We start from the raw sequence: 17153 nt of genomic DNA, 5'->3' as shown, positions 1-17153 counted from the left end.
AATGATCACATGTTTAAATCTCATTTTAAGAATACATGTGGGATGTAATATTTTTACAGTCAACTGGTCCACACATATCGGTAATGATTGGCTGACTAGAGTTTGACATTACTGTCGTGCGACGGTGGTGATCAGTTGATCCCCTTAGGTCATACCTATAGGGAAATACTCTTAATTGATTATTTAATTAATCGTATACCGATACGAGTTAATTAAATTGCTTAAAATTGATGGATGATTTGTGAGTATAATTAACGTATCTTATTGTAATATGATTAAATGAGACACGATCTAAGTAATCGAATTGTTTTATTACTTAGATGAAATTATTGTTTACAGAAACAATTGAAACGGAATGAATAAATTATTATAAATACAGAATGTTATAGTTTATAATTAGGAAACACTTTACGGTACAAGTAATTATGAATTACTAGGTTAATTATATAAGTGACATATTTTATTAATATGTTGATTTTTAAATGTTAAAAATACATTTGATATACCTAATGTCATGAAACATGTTACATGTGACAAATTGACAACATAATGTGTAAAATGGATTTTCCATTTTACATCATATGTGCCGAAATATGGAGGGAGTATTAGGCTTATTATTGTGTTAAATTTTTTAGTGGAAAACACAATCATGAAAGCTAACTACTAGCCATGCAACCCTATAGCTTTTGAGAAGAGCAACTATTGCATGCATAGGCTCCCCAAAAGCCCCCCCCCCCCCCCAACCGGTTTTCCTATAGAGGAACCCATATGGTTTTCTCTATTATTATTCATTCATTTTTACAAAACATTTTCTAGTGTAAGAAGTGTGTTCATCTCTATCTTTTGTGAAAATCCTAGAGAAATAAAACTCCATCATCTATTCTCTCTAAAACCGAAATACATGAGAGAACAAAAATTATTTTGTGTCATATTTTAAGTAAAACTGATATTGTTACTAGATCTAAATAATATTGGTTATTATGAGTTTTCCTTGTGTATATGCTTTTGGGAGGGATTCTATACTTGAATCCTTGTTCTTCCATTTGGAGAGCTTAAGAATAAGTGAGTAGGAGAACTCACTTGTGCCCATATAATATGGTGAGAAAACGATTTCTTCACTTATCTATTTTAGTTTGCATGCATAAGATTTGTAATTAATTTATGACTAAATTAATTGTAACATATAAGAATATGTTAAGTAATGAGATATAGATTTCTAACAAGCGGTATCATGAGCCTTGGTTGTTTGCATGCAAATCGGTTATAGTTTTTCCGAGTTATACGATTAACATATAGAACTTGTTAAATTTGTGTTATTATGATATATCACGAAATAACTTTATGCATGTTAAAGTTTCTGGTCCTAAAATGTTTTTAGAATATTTTGGTTAATTTATGGATTTTTATTGTTCATCTTATATAATAATGGCATTAAAAATATGATTTTATGATTAAAAAGTCATTTTCGGACTAAAATTAGCTAAACTTCGAATTTTCCAGTGATTTTTGGATATGTTATCACATGTTTTATTTTTAGATGACCTGTAAATTTTCATAATTTTTGGAGTTCTTATGCTCGAAATATGGATTTTTCATTATAAAAATCGGATTTAAATGAAAAATAGGTTAATATGAGATAAATTTCGAATCTGGTCATAGATATTTAGTATGTTGTCACATGCAATTTTACAAGATGTGTGTAAAATAAAAGGCTATATTGAAGTCTTTTTGCATGATTTATGAATTTTTGATGAAAAATAGCATAAATAGTGACTTAATTAGTGAATAATTGCTAAAACATACTCCGTGACTAAGGAAAAACGTCACATGTTGCATTTTATTATATTTTTCAGATCTAAAATTGAAAATTTGGTGAATATAATTTTTCTCATGTTTTATGATTTTTATTGATAAATCCGATAAACTGCAACATAGTTTTTCCGATAATTTTACGAAATTTTAACCTAAGATTTTGAATATTATGAGTGTCATGGTATTTTTCCAGAATGTTCATAAGTTTAAATTTCAAATTTTTGAATTTATTTGAAATTTTGTGATTTATTTGAAGTTTATAGCATTTTTATTGTAATTTTGGGTCCATTAATGAACAATTTTAAGAAATATGAGTTAATTATAGTCAAATAGTTAGTGAAGACTAATTTTGAGTCCTAAGAGGTTAGGGTAATTAACTTGTGCATAAATATGAATTTATGTAATTTTTGTGATTATAAAATGTTGAATCACGCAAATCCGTAAAAACCGTGTAATATACGATATTGACTCCTTAAAGGCGATTTAGCATAAAATTGGGCATGTTCATACATATTATAATGCTGCATTTTATTTATGATTGTCATAATTTTACTTTATGTAATTTTTGAATTATGTAATTTTTACTTAGTATGGCCTTAGTTTTAGATGGTATTACCCGAAATGTATGGGAATATCGATTCGGTTGTAATTTATTGTGATCTCGTATCACCGTTTTGTAATTTAATATATTTATTTTATTTTAATTACAAATGTATAATAGGAAATCATGTAATTTGTTATGTAATTTATTTATTCCGGAGATCCTTGAAGACGGTGTCACTCGGGAAGACGATACATAAAGACGGTATTGCCTCGAGATGCGTGCCATAAACCGAAGTTCAAGGGACCAATGGAGTTGGTTTCCGAATATGTAATAGTTAATTAGATTTTCTATTTTAGGAAGGCCGTACTAGGATTTAATTTATGCTTTGCATTTTATTTATATGTCGCATGCATCGCTAAATCGCCATAACTAAAACATGCATTGTCATTTTTATCGAGTTTATCGACCATGTCAATTACAATTATCGTTGTTCACCGCTTTAGTTCACTTAAAACGTGATAGATAATAAATTGACATGACCTCTCGCTAAAATAAACAATTGAGATATAGCCTTACCAAATAGTAGAAACCATGAAAACCTATTTCGCGAGGGAGTGCACTCGGCCACCCCGGGGTACAAACCTTGTTACATAGGGGAAGTGGGTGATAAATGTCTATCCACCGAATTCATGTTGATGAGGGTTTCATCGGCTACCCCGTGCCCAAGTTAATGTGGGTTTGGATCATGGACACATTTATTCGAAATTTGGATTGAACTCAGCAAAAGTTTTTGATAAGGGTTTCATCGGCTACCCCGTGCCCTTGTCGGATGTGTTTTGGGCTATAGATAAATATTAATGTAATTTTATCGACCAAGAGTTCTAAAAGTAGAATCGATTAAAGAGTTAATCCACCGAGTTATATTGATAAGGGTTTCATCGGCTACCCCGTGCCCAAGTTAATATGAATTTGGATCTTGAAATCATTTACCATAGTTGGGTAGAGGTCACTATGTAAATGCTTTACTTGTTATTTACAACTATTAATGAAACGATAAATGTTAAGTTTTCTACTATTCCGTTATCATATTGTTCTATTTCTTTACCACAATCATATACGATATCATTTCGATTTTGATTCAAATCTCCATTAAAACATCGTAACTAAAGACAAATTTGAATTTTCTTCTAAAACCTCGAATTATCCATTGGAAGGATCTCATGTAAAGAGTATAGATAAAAGTTATTCATTATCAAACAGGTTTTTGATTCTTGACTAACACGTCTACTTACAATGGATTATTTTTCATATTGTTTTGGTAATTAGATTTGTCAGAATTCATAATTGACCAAAATAACGCAACCACTTCAATGAAAGTTTTAAGACTAAAACGATTGAATTGAAGAGTAGTCTTCATAAGATTAAATTTTTGCTTCTCTAAGCAAAGATTCATTGAGATGAGTGGGAGCATTCTCTTAAACCGTTAAGAAAAGGGTGAGGTTTAAAGAAGTAAAATTAGAATGGAATTGATACAAGGTAATGTTAAAGGTAAAGTTATTGAGAATGACGATACTAAACCTATCAATCCCGACCGATAAAGTTTCCATTGTCTTAAATGTTGGACACTAGAAAGGAAACTACCCCAAATTATTGAAGAATCAACAAGTTAGTTGTGGGACATCTAATGGGACCTTCTTCTTTAAATATTTCTTTGATTAAACATAAATTTTGCTAGTACTACTTCGTCAACATTAGAAACTGGTGGTGGTTTTCATCATTGTACTTGATACATAGGATGATTAGAATATGACGACTAGCAACAATCATGTTGAGAGATAGAGTCATTGTGTAATCAATCTAGTTTTTGAGTTTAAAGTTGTACTTAATTGTGACTATTAAGTGCATACACTCTAAATAAGAATATAAACTTGTTAAGATACAAAAGAGGTTTCACTTTTGTGACCCTATACACTATGTTTTGATGTATGGCTAGCCCATTATCAAGGTGATTATATTCTAAACCAAACTAGAATGATATATCATGAAGATGATGCAAAACTCAAATTGGTAACCTAAGATTAAACCTTAGATTTTGGAATGATGAACGCAAAGAGTTATCGAGTACTCTTGAAACCATTAGATTGTTAATGGTATATGCGTATCTTGTATTCAAAGCAAGATGTCTCGTGCTTCTTGGTTGAAAAGGAGATCGAGAATGAAAATCATTGATACAGAATAGGTTGATCATTTACTTTTACCAATGATTTAAGTTGACGCTAATGTGTTCACTTAATAAGGTAAATAGAGAAATCCTTGAAGAAATTCAAAGAGTTCAAAGAATCACGATCTAGTCGTGATGGGATTATCAAAGTGAAGACTTTGATATAAGCCAAATAAAATATGATATAGTATCACAAGTTAATCTCTCTTACACACATTATGAGATAATGTGTGGTTGAATAAGAAATCAAACGCTATTCGATATGGTTTGGACTTCAATCAAGTTACCTTGAGTTACTTGATCCTTTTGGGGATTTTATCATTTTGTCTAAATTAGTTTTCCACTAAATCTAAAACGAATCATATGAGATATGAAATGGTAGAGTACCATATTTGTAAGTTTTCACAAGAAACAAATGCTCATGAAGCTGTCTTTCTAAAATACAAGTTTATTTCTAGAAGACAGAGTGGGAGAAATTATTCAAGAGCCACAAAGAATGCCACAGAGAATGTTATGTCGCAAGAAACTGGTCTTTCTTGACTACATGAGACGTTTTGTGTAAGATGTTGTTTCTTTAAAACCTAGGAGGTTAAATTCGTCACTTGTTGAAAATGATGAATTCATGCTACTTTTCAGAAAGTAAAGAGCTTACAACTTACAAAAGAAATCGTTTGATTCAAGTTGATTACTTCTAGAAAGTAATAAACATATGACTTACATGAGAGTGTTTAAAGTCACAACTCAATACAAGGCTTAGAGCCATGAAAATCCGAAATAAAAAGGCTTGATTAGTGACAAAGTGTTTTGCACTAATAAAGAGAGATTTCAAAGCAAGACTGGTGGCAAAGAGTTTTGCACTGGTTGAAATGCTTAAGTCTATTTGGATCTTCTTAGGGATTGTGTTTCATTATTATGAAATACATAGCGAGTGAATCTAAAACCCACTTCTTCAATAAGAAGTAATGTATTCAATACATGTCTTGAGTTTTGTAGATTCTTGCAATCCTAAGATAATGTGAAACTTAAGAGAGAATCTTAAGTAGGACATCAAGGAGTTGGAATCAATGTTTTGATCATGTTATAAAACTTTTCTCGATAAGTCGAGAAGTTGTGTTTATACATGGAGTTTAGTGGGAGTTACGGAAATTTTAATTAGTCTTATATGTGGATGACATATTGATCATTGAGAATGATTTAAGACTTTTGGAGTATTATAATACATCTTTAATATCCGGATTTATGAAGATAAATCTACATGATATTAGCGTCAAATAAGAAGTCTCATGTTGATAAGATTCATGACTAGTTCAATAAAATTGAACATATTTGATTGATTCCATTTGCTTCCGCTGCCGAATCAATTAAATAGGAAATGATGTATAACACTTCATATACCTTGAGTATGATGAATTGTTTCAAAATCGAATTCAAGAAATAATTACCAAGTAGCCATATTGATTACCCTTAAGTGCTTGCAGAAGCATTAAGGATATAATGCAAAGTGTTTTTGATGCAATTTTGTGTAAGAGTGTTACACAAGTGACAATTGACAATTGAGATTGCGCATGGTTTCTGACAAAACCATAATAAAAACACATTAGGATGGTTAAGATACCATTGTGGCTATGTTATTTAAGAAATAGATTTTCTAGAATCGTTTAGGCAATAAAGAACAATGAGAAATATTTACAACGGAAATTGAGTACATTTGCAATCATGGGATGTGCAAGAAGGATGAGTCCCGCACACTGTGAAAACAGTGGGAGCTATTCTAAGGCTAGAAGGCATATGTCTTGATTGGATCTCGACACATACTCAAAAAGTTTTGTAATGCAAATGTATACATTACAAAGGAAAACGAATATGTATTAAGGTTGAGTAAGGTACAAGAAGTTGATAAAACCTACTAACCAAAGCCTTCTCATAGGCTAAACATGATGAGTCATATCATTTCAATTGAATTGGAATGAACAACTACATGCAAGATCAAATTAGATTATAGAACATGAAATAGTAATCAGGTATTGACTATTCATATGTGATAATCGCATTGGTCGTTCGAGTTTTACTTTAAAACTCTTCTATTATACTTTGTTACATCCAAATGGGTTGTAGAGACAACGTTGAACCCGGTTAAAGTGAACCCGGATTAACATGGTATTCGCCCATAGTCACTTGTATGAGGTGACGTCTCGAAGTGACTAGAGTATGATGCGATTGATGGCAAGTTCAAGTGCCATAGAGTCATGTGAGATGACTAGTCGATCACATAGGCAGACTGTTAGGAACACTTTGTCGGGTAGTGACCGCGTATAGAGTTCTGACAAATTTATATAGCCTGGTCGTGGCGAGAGCTACTATAGTATTCTAATGAGTCGATTCTTTTGACTAAAGACTGTTCGCCTAAGGTGGCACAGTTTCAGATTAATTTTGATTTGTGTTACTACGACCTTCGTAAATGGAGTCAAATGGGCATATTTTGGGTTATGATGGCTGTGGCTAGTCGAAGGGAATAAGTGCGATTGGAATTGTCCACCCCCTTGTCAGGGTTAAAACAATATCTCAGGGCCACTCGAGGAGTAATGAACTGGAAATGCGTGGCCACGCTCGGAAGGTATCTATGATAGATAAATCCGGTTAATCAGTTATTCTCCAGATCGAGGAAACCACTCTCGATATGATCACTTGCAAATACGACCCGAAAGACACCTTGCATTGAGTGGGAGATAGTAATAGGACAAGAGAATTGGTGACGCACACTTGTCGAGGACAAGTGGGAGATTGTTGGAATATGTGTCCTCCGACAATAATGCGATCATAATGATCACATGTTTAAATCTCATTTTAAGAATACATGTGGGATGTAATATTTTTACAGTCAACTGGTCCACACATATCGATAATGATTGGCTGACTAGAGTTTGACATTACTGTCGTGCGACGGTGGTGATCAGTTGATCCCCTTAGGTCATACCTATAGGGAAATACTCTTAATTGATTATTTAATTAATCGTATACCGATACGAGTTAATTAAATTGCTTAAAATTGACGGATGATTTGTGAGTATAATTAACGTATCTTATTGTAATATGATTAAATGAGACACGGTCTAAGTAATCTAATTGTTTTATTACTTAGATGAAATTATTGTTTACAGAAACAATTGAAACAGAATGAATAAATTATTATAAATACAGAATGTTGTAGTTTATAATTAGGAAACACTTTACGGTACAAGTAATTATGAATTACTAGGTTAATTATTTAAGTGACATATTTTATTAATATGTTGATTTTTAATTGTTAAAAATAAATTTGATATACCTAATGTCATGAAACATGTTACATGTGACAAATTGACAACATAATGTGTAAAATGGATTTTCCATTTTACATCATATGTGCCGAAATAAGGAGGGAGTATTAGGCTTATTATTGTGTTAATTTTTTTGGTGGAAAACACAATCATGAAAGCTAACTACTAGCCATGCAACCCTATATCTTTTGAAAAGAGCAACTATTGCATGCATAGGCTCCCCAAAAGTCCCCCCCCCCCAACCGGTTTTCCTATAGAGGAACACATATGGTTTTATCTATTATTATTCATTCATTTTTACAAAACATTTTCTAGTGTAAGAAGTGTGTTCATCTCTATCTTTTGTGAAAATCCTAGAGAAATAAAACTCCATCATCTATTCTCTCTAAAACCGAAATACATGAGAGAACAAAAATTATTTTGTGTCATATTTTAAGTAAAACTAATATTGTTACTAGACCTAAATAATATTAATTATTATGAGTTTTCCTTGGGTATATGCTTTTGGGAGGGATTCTATACTTGAATCCTTGTTCTTCCATTTGGAGAGCTCAAGAACAAGTGAGTAGGAGAACTCACTTGGGCCCATATATCCGAAAATCATATGGTGAGAAAACGATTTCTTCACTTATCTATTTTAGTTTGCATGCATAAGATTTGTAATTAATTTATGACTAAATTAATTGTAACATATAAGAATATGTTAAGTAATGAGATATAGATTTCTAACATCTATTACTCAATTGGGTGCTCAACTTAGTGCTCACATTGATACCATCAACTTGAAGTTTGAAAAAGCTATGGGTAGACTTGAAAAAGCCTCAAAATCACCAAAGCATCATGTCAATGCCATGACGGCATCTTCATCAATCCCAAGTGGGATATGTGAGAATTGTGGAACTTTGGGACATGACCAAAGTGAATGTAGGGGAACAAATGAACAAGTGAATGCTTTTCAAGCATACAAGAGTGGTACCCCTTATTCAAACTATTACAATGAAAACACCAAATTCCACCCAAATCTCTCATACAAAAGCCAAAATGTTCAAAACCCTCAACCAATATACACCCCACCTCCAATGAGAAACCAAAATCAAAGACCCTTTTACAACCAAAACCAAGGTTACCAAAATCAAACTCCATACAATCAACAAAATGACCAAGGTTTTGATGTTCAAAAAGCGGTCCTCCAAATGCAAAAGAATCAACAAGAGTTTTTCACTCAAATGAAAAAAGATAGTCAAGCAAAGGAAATCACCATCAACAACATCCTAGCTCACACCAAAATGTTGGAAACCCAATTGACTCAACTAGCATCTTCAAGCTCACAAAGACAAAAGGGGCAATTACCACCGCAAAGTAATCCCCCAAGACATGAAATGGTTAGTGCCATTCACTTGAGAAGTGGTACAAGGTATGAAGCACCGAAGAAGCAAGTTGAGGATGAAGTTGTGGAAGCTAGTGACAGAGAAGAAGTTGTGCAAAACTCCAAGGATGGAGAACCATCAAAAGAAGAAGTTTCAAAGAAAAATGAAGACAAGGCCAAGGAGAAGGAGCCCATTGTGATTAGACTTCCTTTTCCGAGTCGTCAAGCCAAGCCCAAGTTTGATGACCAACTTGGAAAATTTATGGAGATCGTGAAGAATTTGGAAGTCTCAATTCCTTTTACGGAATTAATCAATCACGTGCCGGCCTATGCAAAGTACATGAAAGACATCCTTACGAAGAAGAAGTCAATCCGGAAGCTTGAGACTATCGCCTTCACTAAGGTGAGTAGTGCAATACTTCAAGGGAGTTCACCTCCAAAACTTAAAGATCCGGGAAGCTTCTCAATACTGTGTACCATTGGCGACACCACGATCAACAAAGCCTTATGTGATCTAGGGGCTAGTGTGAGTGTTATGCCGTACTCGGTAAGTAAAAGGTTAGGGATGGGAGAGCTTAAATGCACCAATATCACACTCCAAATGGCCAATAGATCGACGAAGACACCATTAGGGATATGGGAAGATGTTCCCGTAAGAGTTGGGAAATTTTTCATCCCGGTAGACTTTGTCATTGTTGACATGGAAGAAGACTCCAATATTCTAATCATTCTAGGTAGACCTTTCTTGCACACCGCGGGTGCGGTGATTGATGTGAAGCATGGAGAGCTCACCGTAGAAGTGGGAGATGAGAGCATAACTTTCAATCTTGACAAGACCATGAGAGCTCCCCGTTTGCATGAACCATTTTTTATGGTTGATCATTATAGCCGGAAGGATGATAGGAAGAAGTCTGAATTGCAATGGAAGAAGAAAATTGATGATGCTCCATTCAAAGAGCAAGAGAATTGTAACAAAGAGAGCTTGAAAAGCTCACCAAAGTCAAACAATGAAGAGGATGGCCTCATTGGCCAAGACAAGAAAGTGGGAGAGTTGTCTCTATCAACTCAAGAGATCTTTAGTGACCAAGTAGATGAAGTTTGTGGTCTTTGGGACGATGAGTTTGAAGGGATTTTCAATCCCTACATTGGTAATGCTATCGATAAAAACCAACATGAAGGACAACAAGGGCAAAGATCTATTGAAGATCTTTATCATGATAATGAACAAGCTTTCGACTACTTCTTCAAGGTGTTGAGCAACATCAACAACACCTTGGACATGCCTCCATGACATCTCACTAAGGATGAGAGTTTGGTGGAGTCCTCTCCAAATCACCATTTGTAAATATTTCTAACTCCCTAACTTGCATTTTAATTCTTACATTGCATTTTTGTCATTTTTGGATTTTTATGCTTTGATCAAGATAATTATCATTTTTTAGAGAAGTGAGGGAGGGACTAATGATTTAATTGATGTGTAGTGCTTTAGCTTAGTGTGGGGATAACAATTGCCTAGGCTATTCATGCCTTAGTAGTTCCCCTACAATGAAGAACACGGGATTTGAAGAATGAAAATGACACGGGATATGCAAGTGCACGGATGGAACTGAATCCGGGTAGACTAGGAGGAATCCGAGCGTCCTTAAGCGGAATCCGCTCGTCTTCAGGGAATCCGAGCGTCTTTGGCTGAATCCGTCCGTCCAATTGAACTGTAAAATTGAAAATTTGGGACTGTTGAAGAATCCGAGCGTCCCAGCAGAGAAGACGCTCATCTCAAAGAATCCGATCGTCTTAGCAGAAAGACGCCCGTCTTTTTGCCAGTACAAAATTAGAAAACTTGCTGTAACAGAATCCGCCCGTCTTTATTGGAATCCGCTCGTCTTGCAACTGAAGAATCCGAGCGTCCCAGCTGAAAGATGCTCGTCTTTAGGCGAGAATTCCTGAACCCAGATAAGGTAGAATCCGAGCGTCCCGAAGGAAAAACGCTCGTCTTCCCCCTACAGTTCGAAAATTCCGGGTGTTTTTAAATACCCCTCCCACATTCATTCATTCATTCATACATTCAAAACACTACCCATAAGCCCCAAAACCCTCATCCTCTCCATCACCAAAACAAGATTTCCTCAACCAAATTCAACAAAATCAAATCCAAACTTCCTTACAACAACAATTAATCACTCCTCTTCCAACAATAATCAATCCAAGCACCAAAATCTTCAACCTTTGAGTCGATTTTTGAATTACAAAGGCAAAGCCTTTCATCTTAAAATCGATTTGGGTATAATTGAAAATTGAAGATTTTCACTCTTATCTTGGTATAATCATCAATGGCAAGAACAAAAGGATCAACAAAGGCACTTAAGACAAAGGCACTCTCAACAAGGAAAAAATGCCTTCAAGCAAAGAAAGCCTCATTGGCTATGGTGGTTGCTAGTGCAAACTTGGAAGTTCAATAACAACAAAATCCTCCCTTGGAAGCAACAACAACAACAACTCCGGAAATTGCTCAATTATCAAACTATCCGGAGGTAATTTTCATTTCTAACTCCCATAGGGATACATTTGCCAAGTATGCTAAGAAATCCTTTCTACCCACCAAATTCATATGTGAAGATGCCTTGAACAAATTGGGTGTCCTTGAACAAACGAAAGCCTTCTTTGAAGCCATGGGGTTGGGAAAATTGTTTGCTACAAGAGAATTGACATACCCTCCCTTACCTTGGAATTCTTGAGTTCATTGAAAGTGACTAAGGTAGAGACTAGAGAATACATCGAGTTCCGTCTTGCCAATGTGAATAGGCGAGATGTGACCATAATTAGAGCATATTTAGTCCCCGAATTAGCCTTGTTCCCATGCTTTTTAGTGCATATTTGGGTCATTTATTGTCTTTAGTTCTTTGTTTTGCATATTCTTTGAGGATTTGTGTCCTTGGTAGGAAAGGAGTGCAAACCTTGCATTTTCATGGCAAAATGAGACTAAATTGATTGAATTCAATGACCAAGCATCAAGGAGAGACAAGATTAGAAGGCCTTTGTACATACTATAGTAGATGGGCAATGATGAGGAAAGATCCTTGCATCCCCGAGGAAATCCCCAAGGATTTTATGAAGAAAAGGGAAGAAAAGAAGAAGAAAGCACGCTGCATGACAATCCGTGCGTCTTCCCAAGAAGACGCCCGTCCTCCACCTCCACAATCCGTGCGTCTTCCTTACAAGACGCACAGGCAGCAACCCCAGAAGACGACCGTCTTCTCCCAAAGACGCCCGGGCAGCAACTCACGAATCCGGCCGTCCCGAGCCTAAGACGCACGGATTCCAAGACAGCGCAAACTCGTTTCTTCAAGCTTCAAGAAAGATGCCCATCCTTCTAAAAATGCCGGCGTTTCCTTGGGTAGGGACTTAATCGTCATTTAAGCCCTTAGTTAACCCTAATTCCTACACCTAATCCCCACTATAAATACCCCATTAGTCTAATTGGAAGAGGATGTTCTTCTTAGCAATCTTTAGTGTAGTTAATATCAATCAAATCTTTCTTTAGTTTTGTAATCAACAATTAATCAAGTTTTAATACAAGTTTTATTTCCTTAATCTCTCTTTTGTTCATCCTTTATTTTGGGTAATTGAAGATTATTTGGGTTATTATTGGGAGATTGACAACCTCTCAATCAAGCATCAAGTACTTCTTTTATTCTTACTTTATTATTGGAATCATTAGTAGGTATAATTCTCTTAATCCCTTTTTAATTATTGTTAATTACTTTCATATATTCTTCATGTTTCACTTTGTTGGTATGATTGACAACCTTGCTAGCATGTTCAACATGATAATGAGTGAGTAGTCACCTAGCTAGGGTTAATGGGTAATTAGGGGAAACCAACATGGGGAATGATTCATGCTTAAATTAATATGCTTTCATGGTTTATTTGCTTCCTTGTTTTGATCTCAACTCATGCACATGTTATGTTTGATGAAATGCGAGCCTATGAATCCTTGCATTTTTTCCCATCACCTATCTTTTCAATGAGACTTGTAAGACATAAACCAACTCGAGTCTCATTAGACCATGCATGTTGTTGAGTAGGGAAGACTAAGTCGACTTGTAGGTGTTGTACAATCTAATCGATTCGGCTCCGGGACCCAAACTTTCCTAGGATTGTAAGATATAACCCAACTCAATCCATCACAACAATAATTGCTTGCTTATAATTTGAGAACATGTTTGTATGATCAATTCCCATGATTCCCCTATGACCCCATGATACCCTAGTGCTTTTTATCAATTGTTTACAACCCTTTTAATTCATCTTGCTTGTTTATTATCATTGCTATTTAGTTTAGTGACCTTCTACATCAACCCAAATTGTGACACCCCTAAGACACCACTAGTTGTGATAGAAATCTCATCTCAATTCCCGTCCCTTGGGATCCAACCTTTACTTGCCTCTTTACTAATTGTAGAGTTGTTTGTGAAGTTATAAATTGTGTTTTGGTCTAGGTGCTCCTAACGACAAGTTACCGAAAAGACTTGTCCCGACCAAAAATGGCGCCGTTGCCGGGGACGGTGTTAACTTGATTTAGATTTTCATATATTGTTATTAGTTGTATCTTTCTTTGCCTTGAGGAAGTAAAACTCCTCAAGGTTTGTTCTAATTGTTTTCGAGTTGTTTGATATTTTGCATGTCTAGAAGGTCACAAGGTGATTTGTTACCTTTTGATCGTGAAATTGAAAGAACTTTGACAACCAATAGAAGACTTGTTAGGAGAAATTTGAGAGGTATTAGTGAGGTTGTAGATATTCAACCAACTATTGAGTTCATCAACCCTTTTGCAAGAGAAGGTGAGGAGAACCCAACACAAAATATAACACAAAATCAACCCACAATGCCTAAGTTTTCATCACATTCCGTACCCACCGAGGAGAACCTACCAAATGGTACTCCCACACCACAACATCTAACCGGAAATTTTATTGTCAAATCCGCATTTATCCAATTAGTCGAAAGGAGTCAATTTAGGGGGATGCCTAGTGAAGACCCTCATTCTCATATGGAGACCTTTTGTGACTATTGTGATACGATTTATCAAACCGGTGTAACTCGATACCAAATTCGATGGGTCTTATTTCCTTTTTCTCTAATTGGCACCGCGAAACAATGGTTGAAGGGCCTTGATAAGGCTACTCTCGGAATTGATTCTTGGAAGAAGTTGGCTCTAGCTTTCTACAAAAAGTTATATCCACCGGAAAAGACTAACATGCTAAGAGCTCAAATTACGGGTTTTAAGCAAAGGGACGAAGAATCTTTGTATGAAGCTTGGGAGCGTTTCAAAGGAATTTGTCGCTCATGTCCTCACCATGGACTTAGCGAGTGGTTCTTGGTACAACAATTTTGGAACGGTCTATATGAAGATTCAAGGAACATTCTCAACATGGGATCAAATGGAATGTTCACCGAAGTTGATGACAATCAAACTTGGAACAAAATTGAGGAAATGGCGGTCCATAACTCACAATATAGTAGACCTCGCAAGGCTACTAGAGGAGGAAAGCATGAAGTGGACTCCGTTACTCAATTGGGTGCTCAACTTAGTGCTCACATTGACACAATCAATTTGAAGTTTGAAAAAGCTATGGCTAGACTTGAAGAAGCCTCAAAATCACCAAAGCATCATGTTAATGCCATGACGGCATCTTCATCAATCCCAAGTGGGATATGTGAGAATTGTGGAACTTTGGGACATGACCAAAGTGAATGTAGGGGAACAAATGAACAAGTGAATGCTTTCCAAGCATACAAGAGTGGTACCCCTTATTCCAACTATTACAATGAAAACACCAAATTCCATCCAAAACTCTCATACAAAAGCCAAAATGTTCAAAACCCTCAAACAACATACACCCCACCTCCCATGAGAAACCGAAATCAAAGACCCTTTTACAACCAAAACCAAGGTTACCAAAATCAATCTCCATACAATCAACAAAATGACCAAGGTTTTGATGTTCAAAAAGCGGTCCTTCAAATGCAAAAGAATCAACAAGAGTTTTTCACTCAAATGCAAAAAGATAGTCAAGCAAAGGAAACCACCATCAACAACATCCTAACTCACACCAAAATGTTGGAAACCCAATTGACTCAACTAGCATCTTCAAGCTCACAAAGACAAAAGGGGCAATTACCACCTCAAAGTAATCCCCTAAGACATGAAACGGTTAGTGTCATTCACTTAAGAAGTGGTACAAAGTATGAAGCACCGAAGAAGCAAGTTGAGGATGAAGTTGTGAAAGCTAGTGATAAAGAAGAAATTGTGCAAAACTCCAAGGATGGAGAACCATCAAAAAAAGAAATTTCAAAGAAAAATGAAGACAATGTCAAGGAGAAGGAGCCCATTGTGATTAGACGTCCTTTTCCAAGTCGTCAAGCCAAGCCCAAATTTGATGACCAACTTGGAAAGTTTATGGAAATTGTGAAGAATTAGGAAGTCTCAATTCCTTTCACGGAATTAATCAATCACGTGCCGGCCTATGCGAAATACATGAAAGACATCATCACTAAGAAGAAGTCGATCCGGAAGCTTGAGACTATCGCCTTCACTAAGGTGAGTAGTGCAATACTTCAAGGAAGTTCACCTCCAAAACTCAAGGAATCCGGGAAGCTTCTCAATACCGTGTACCATTGGCGACACCACGATCAACAAAGCCTTATGTGATCTAGGGGCTAGTGTGAGTGTTATGCCGTACTCGGTGAGTAAAAGGTTGGGGATGGGAGAGCTTAAATGCACCAATATCACACTCCAAATGGCCGATAGATCGACGAAGACACCATTAGGGATATGGGAAGATGTTCCCGTACGAATTGGGAAATTTTTCATCCCGTTGGACTTTGTCATTGTTGATATGGAAGAAGACTCCAACATTCCAATCACTCTAGGAAGACCTTTCTTACACACCGCGGGTGCGGTGATTGATGTGAAACATGGAGAGCTCACTCTAGAAGTGGGAGATGAGAGCATAACTTTCAATCTTGACAAGACCATGAGAGCGCCACGTTTGCATGAACCATGTTTTATGATCGATCATTATAGCCGAAAGGATGATAGGAAGAAGTCGGAACTCCAATGGAAGAAGAAAATTGAAGATGCTCCATTCAAAGAGCAAGAGAATTGTAAAAAAGAGAGCTTGCAAAGCTCATCAAAGTCAAGCAATGAAGTAGATGACCTCATTGGCCGAGACAAGAAATTGGGAGAGTTGTCTCTATCAACTCAAGAGATCTTTAGTGATCAAGTGGATGAAGTTTGTGGTCATTGGGACGACGAGTTTGAAGGGATTTTTAATCCCTATATTGGCAATGCTATCGATCAAGACCGACAACAAGTTCAAAGGTCTATTGAAGACCTTTATCATGACAATGAAGAAGCTTTTGATTACTTCTTCAAGGTGTTGAGCAACATCAACAACACCTTGGACATGCCCCCATGACATCTCACGAAGGATGAGAGTTTGGTGGAGTCCTCCCTAAACCACCATTTGTAAATATTTCTAACTCCCTAACTCGCATTTTAATTCTTGAATTGCATTTTTGTCATTTTTTGGATTTTTGTGCTTTGATCAAGATAATTATCATGTTTGAGAGAAGTGAGGGAGGGACTAACGATTTCAATTGATGTGTAGTGCTTTAGCTTAGTGTGGAGATAGCAATTGCCTAGGCTATTCATGCCTTAGTAGTGCCCCCACAATGAAGAACACGAGATTTTTGAAGGATGAAAAATGATAAGGGATATGCAAGGTACACGGATGGAACTGAATCCGGGTAAAAGGGGAAGAATCCGAGCGATTTCAAGAGAATCCGCCCGTCTTCAGGCAATCCGGGCGTCTTGGTCCGAATCCGCCCGTC

At 36.0% G+C, this 17153-nt stretch overlaps 1 non-coding gene across 1 annotated transcript; it reads right to left on the bottom strand.

Moving 5' to 3' along the window:
- Positions 1 to 14514: 14514 nt before the first annotated feature.
- On the bottom strand, positions 14515 to 14621 carry LOC141603027 (small nucleolar RNA R71). Its single transcript, XR_012524927.1, has one exon. It is a non-coding gene; the product is annotated as a small nucleolar RNA R71 (small nucleolar RNA).
- Between the last annotated feature and the right edge of the window lie 2532 nt (positions 14622 to 17153).

The sequence above is a fragment of the Silene latifolia genome, chromosome 9, assembly GCF_048544455.1.
Source record: "Silene latifolia isolate original U9 population chromosome 9, ASM4854445v1, whole genome shotgun sequence".
Classification (NCBI taxonomy): domain Eukaryota; kingdom Viridiplantae; phylum Streptophyta; class Magnoliopsida; order Caryophyllales; family Caryophyllaceae; genus Silene; species Silene latifolia.
This window is presented reverse-complemented; position numbering and strand designations above follow the sequence as displayed.